Below are 6,284 nucleotides of genomic sequence, written 5' to 3'. Positions count from 1 at the left end.
TCCCTCCCGTCCCCACGTGCCATCCTCCGAGCCCGCCACGGGCCCGGCCCTGTCTCTTCCCCTGGGTTTGCAGGCGGAGGCTGGAAGAGCTGTCCCTAAAACCCGTCAACCCGGAGGCGCGAGTGGGCCGGTTAGCGGAGATTCTCGGGCTGTGTGAGGTCTGTTCGTGGAAACACACGTATTGAGTGTCCCCTTCGCCCAGTCAGTCCACTGTCAACGCTGTTAACATTTTTTTCTGAAGCCCGGTCAACGGCGTTATTTTCTGGGGGGCGGGGGGGGTCCCCGCAGTCTGTCCAGAGCCCCTACTAGCGACAGGTTCTGGAAATCAGCCACAGGGCACTAACAGGGAGGGGATAGGGTTGTGGCCCCCACTTCGACAGAAGCCAAGACTGTGCGTAGCAACTTACACGTGTTCTTAAAACTGCAGAAACCTGGTAAGGCCGGAATTATTCTACCCGTTTTACAGGAAGGAAACTTGAGGCTGAACCTCCACCCCAAATGACTGGCTCAAGGTCACATTCAGCCACCTGCTTCTTCCAGAGTCCGTGCTGCTTAATCACTTCAGAATGGGAAGGAAATGGGCCCCCATGGAAATGAAGCAATTTCCCACTCTAGGGCTAGTTGCTGCCGGGGCAGGGACCAAACCCCACTACACTGCTTTCCTCCCGAACCTGGTGCCTGGGGTGTGTCTGGCACTGGGTGTGCCCAGCAATGTGCTGTAGGAACACAGTTTCTTCTGCCTGTTCTCTCAATTCTATTTTTCAAAAACACTCCCTGTTCTTAAGGCCGAGCTCAAATGCCACGTCTTTCATGATGCCTTCCCTATAACAGCACCTGATACCTCTCAGGGGACTTTGAGACAGCAAATAATTGACCATATATATGTTCGAAACAGCAAGCCTTTGTTTAGCTCCCACTATGTGACAGGCAGATGTCTGCAAACTATCAGCCTCCCCTCCTTGAGGACAGGAAGCAACCATTGCTTATATTTCTCTTCGTATCTCACCTGGTAAGGTGCTTTTAAAAATCTCTAGTGAATGAATGAACACATGAGTGCCTGCCCTCAAGGGGCCTGCATTACATTTGGAGAAACGTGCAGAAACGTTTTGAAGCTAAAGAGTATGGTTGAGAATATACATGTAAAGGGAACTTGAAAGGCAAACCCCTGGGCTGCGCATGGGGAAGTCTTCTGGGCCAGAACGGTTTTGAGCAAAGCCTTGAAGAATGGATTTGCATAGGAGGAGAGCAGGGGGGATATTTCTGTGGCAAAAATGGGGTGAGCCCAGGACACCTGCCTGATCTGAAGGGTGTGTGGTGCAATATAGAAAAGAAAGAGATGAGCTGGGTGGAGTGGGTCCAGATTGCAGCCAGCCAGCCAGGCAGGCAGAAGAGTCACCATTAGTGTGGGAGGCTAGAGTAAATTATAGTGGGTTCTACAAATATAATCATCTGCGCCTAGTTCAACCGGGCACACAACTCTGACCTTGGGTGGGGGTTGGGGACGGAAAACAGAACACTAACTCATCAGAAGGTGCTAGGAAAGCCTTGTTTAAACCTTCAGCTGAGTTCTGACTGTGTTTAGGATTTCTAGCACACACGAGCGATCATCCTCCTTCAAGCAGCCATCCATATTAAGGCAGAGACAGCAATAACTTGCAAAACAGCTTTGGGGGCCCAGCCAAGCTCGCCTGGGAGGCAGGAGCCCTACTTTGTTAGCCCTAGTTCTGCCACCAAACTAAAGGTGACCTTGAAACTCACACTTAACTTCCTCTCTGGATTTCATGGTCACCCTTTCTGCCTCTCTAAAGACCTTTCTTATTGCTAATCTAGTTGTTTAAATATAATTTTATTGATTTCAGAGAGGAAGGGAGAGGGAGAGAGAGATAGAAACATCAATAATGAGAGAATCATTGTTCAGCTGCCTCCTACACGTGCTTTGACCTGGAATTGACCCATGCCCTCCTGGTTCATAGGTCAGTGCTCAACCACTGAGCCACATCAGCTGGGCTATTAATCTATTTCTTAGAGAAAATAGTCATCTAATTGTTACCAGAAATAATTAAATATTTAAATTTTTAAGTTGATTTAGACTGTAAGCCAGCTATAAAAGTGGGGTTGTTTTTTGTTTTGGGGTTTTTTTTGTGTTTTTTCTTTTTCTCAATTTTCTGACTCTACCAAGCCCTGGAAGAATAGAGGGGAGCCGGAGGGGACTGTTACTATTTTCAGTATTTCTCCTTCCTCCTTTTCCTCTGGGAGGTGGTGAAGTACAGTGGTTAAGACACAGGGTCTGGAATAGACTGACTTGCGTTCCAAGTCATTTTTGTGACAGACGGGGGAAGGTGACCTCTCTGAATCTCTGTCTTCATCTGTGAGGCGGGGGTAATAAGAACTACTTCACCAGGTTGTTGTGAGGATTAAATGAGAGACACTATATAATACTGGGCACATAGCAAGGCTCAGTGAATAAGGGGGAGCTAACACAATTTGCGGAGTCATTGAGGGGAAAGTATAGCTGCACAGACCTTGTACGTCTGGGGTTCAATGATTTTCTTTCACCATTATTTCTTGGCGCTTCCAGCACCATATGTGGCTTATAGACCGCAGGCTCTGATGTATTTAACTTGACAAAGCGGGCACTGTCTTCCTCTGAAGCCTGGTTCCACGGTGGCGTTTGGCTGCACCCAGAGGAGGAGGTTGGTAAGTAGGCATGAAAGTACACCTTCTAGGGCAGGAAGGCACTGACAAGTCTCCATGGAGGTTTCCATTCGTCGTCGCCCCCCCCCCCCTAAGTTTTCCTTCTTTTCCCTCTAGAGTTCTCTCTTCCTTTTCCGCTTCATTTTCCCTAAAGTGTGTTGATGTCCCCCTAGCTTGTCCCCTAGCTGGGGACAATGAAACAAGAAAGGACCAGGGAAACGAGCCTAGGCTTTGGCTCACCAAGAAGTCAGAGAAAAGGAGGCCTCGGGACAGGTTCAGGGGGTTTGCCTGGATGAATTGCCACTGCCCATCGCTGCCCTGGTTGCAAGCCTGGTGGGGTTCCTTAGAGTGTAGGAGGTGCATACCTGTGGGGAAAGAAGGGGGTGGGAGTCATGGGCATGCTCAGAGAGTGCATGCTCTAGGACCTTTGTGTTGAGGGGTTTTAAAGACAGGGCGTTTAGGGGGGATCTCAATAGAACATCCATCATCTTTATGCTGATGAACCAAAATGAGGTTTATTCTCTTCATCTGTCCTTGGCTGTGGTTGGCAAAAGGCACTAGTTGAATTTCTGCTATCCGTCTCCCTGAGTAGGGTGATTTCAGCTATTTACCCTCTGGTGGGGAGGGAAACGTGCAAACCATTTATTCTTAAGTGTCCCTGGTTTAGAGAAGATGGGATTTACTAGATGGCTGCAAGCTGCTTGGCACCCAGATTTTCTAGATGGCTGTGAACTGCTGCCTAACTATCTGTCTCCGTTTGCTTATTCCACTTGTCCTGGCTTCCCCCTTCAGCGACTTCCATCCCTGAAATCTTTTCAAGGTGATGAGGGAGGGCAGTCTGTCTTCAGTAGCTGCTTCCTGCTGACAGAGGCTGTGGTCCCTGCCTGTATAAAGTATGGAAGTCTCTCCCTGTCTGATTTAAGGGGCACAAGGGAATGGGATCAGAGACTGGGACAGAGAGGCTGCTAGCTGATTCTTCCAAAGTAGGGACAAGCTTGAATCCCCGGAACATCATCGTCTTGATATGGAATTCTATCATTCCAGAAGTGAGGTTGGCAGATTGCTCCATATTTCATTGACTTGATTATTTAGTCCTGAAAATAAGTCAGTGCAGTTAAATAAATGGTTGAGTGTCACTTCAGGAGGTGGCTATGCAGATGGGCATTCAAAGTGAGACCTATATTGTGTAAACAAGCAATCAGGTATTTAATGAGGAATATGCCTATGAAAATAGAAGGGAAAAAAACAACAAAGGTTAATGATCACAGCAAATTATAAATCAAATTCTGAGTCTGTAAAACTGTCAGTCGAGAAGGCTGAAAGTTTCTTTTGCTGGAATAAAAATGTTGTAGATGGTGGGAACGGTACCCGGTGTTAGAGCGGTGCGGTCAGACTGGACCTGGGTTTAGCAACCTCAGTGCTTGAGATCTGGCTAGGAAAGAATTCAGAGCCAAGACTCAAACTATCAGAGAACTTTTATTTATAAAATCACAGAGGTGGAAGAAGTAATTTGTAGAGGAAATGGGCTTAGGAAGCAAGTTATAGAGGCAAAGGAAGGGCCCTTGGAGCTTGGGAGTGAGGAAGGTGATGGTAACCTGCTGGGGGGAGTGGGAGGGAAGAAGGAGGAGGAGGAGCAGGAGAAAGGGCAAGGGAAAGGCATGGGTTTGCTTGGCCCTTGGAGCTTGGGAGTGAGGAGGCTAATGGTAACCTGCTGGAGGGAGTGGGGGCGGGGGGGAAGGAGGAGGAGGAGATGGAGGAGAAAGGGAAAGGGAAAGGCATGGGTGTGCTCCTGGGAGGGAGAGTGCACTGGGTCTTCCTAAGGATTTTAAGGGTAGAGATTTCAGGGGAGGTCTCAGGGGAAGACCTCCATAGAATATTTGTCAGCTTTGCAGGTGTGTCCTTTCAGGGTCTAGGTCTCCACTGATTGATTGGTCAGCATCAGGGAAGGGGGTCATCATCCAATGCAGCTGGTCCTGAGGTCAGCCGTGGAGTTACTTGTCTGGTTTTGCCACTTTTCTGGGCTTGGAGTTAAACGTCATCATCCAATGCAGCTGGTCCTGAGGTCAGCCGTGTCTGGTTTTGCCACTTTTCTGAGCTTGGAGGTGAACTACAACTGAGGCCTAGATGTTATCTCTAGGGAGGAAAGGTCAGGGGGTCCAAACCGAATGACCTGTGATTTGCTAGGAGAGGAAAGGTCACCCTGGGGCGAGGTCCCACCCTACAATTGTCCTTTGCTAGGCACCCAGGGCTTTCTACCCTGGTGACCTTCTGTACCTGACCCATGGTCCTTGCTCTGCTCATGTCTGTCTAAACTGCCTACAAGAGCAAGCAGTGACAGTCTGACAGATCCTCTTCATCTGCAGTTAAATATCTCTGGTGATGTCATCAGATGCTCAGGTAAATTCTGTATGGTTGATATTGCATCAGTAGTTCTCAAAATTCCAAGTCACAGGACGGGAGAAAAAGAAAACATTAGCTTAGAGGGTTAAAGACAGCTAGGAGAATTCAGGAACCAGTTCAGCAAAGCCTCTTCGGAACACTGTTGGATTACATGGATCATAAACTACAAGATAGAGCTTTACAAGCCTGCAGCCTTCTTGGTTTTCTGCATTTCAGAATGTTGAAAATGGAAAGCCCCTATTACTGCTGATTGCCTCTTCTCTGTTCCAGGTTGATGACACCCACCCACCCCACCACCCCCAGAGGTCAAGGCATGGGCCTGAATGCCTTGCAAACAGCATGTGTGTTAGATGTGGGACCTCCCTTATAGTTTGGTTCTGGAGAGCTAGGAGGCCCCCTCCCTCTAAGCCTCATGGTTCATACTCCCAGGAGCTCCCCAGCTCCAAATCCTATGGCTCCATGCAGTTGAGGAATTATTTCTTGGAGCTCCTAGCACCATATGTGGCTTCTAGACCACAAGCTTCACCTCCCTGAGTCCCAGTTTTTAGGGAAGATAACCACAGTACCTATCCTGTGGAGGCAATGTGAATATTAAATTGATATTCTTCTCTACATCTGCTTCACTCATAGCCTTCTTCATCCCAGCACACGCCAATAACATCCGTTTAGTTACTCAGGAATGATCCTTGACTCTTCTCTTTCTCTCACCCATCCCCCCACACCCTATGCAATATATTAGTAAATCTTGTCTTTACCTTCAAAATATATCCAGCATCTCCCACTTCTCATGACCTGCACCACTTGCTACCACTGATCCAAGTCACCACCAACTCACATTTGGGTTATTGAAATAACACACTGGCCTCTCTGCCTAAGCCAGGGGTCCTCAAACTTTTTAAACAGGGGGCCAGTTCACTGTCCCTCAGACCGTTGGAGGGCCGGACTATAGTTTAAAAAAAAACTATGAACAAATTCCTATGCACACTGCACATATCTTATTTTGAAGTAAAAAAACAAAACGGGAACAAACACAATATTTGTATTTGCATGTGGCCCACGGGCCGTAGTTTGAGGACCCCTGGCCTAAGCACTTGCTGCCCTGTGGTCTGCTTTCAACACACCAGACAGAGAATCCCTGGAAATATGTCAGATCATGTATACCTTCTCTAAAACCCTCCAATGACTTTCCA

Source organism: Myotis brandtii, unplaced genomic scaffold, assembly GCF_000412655.1.
Source record: "Myotis brandtii unplaced genomic scaffold, ASM41265v1 scaffold155, whole genome shotgun sequence".
NCBI classification, from domain to species: Eukaryota; Metazoa; Chordata; class Mammalia; order Chiroptera; family Vespertilionidae; genus Myotis; species Myotis brandtii.
This window is presented reverse-complemented; position numbering follows the sequence as displayed.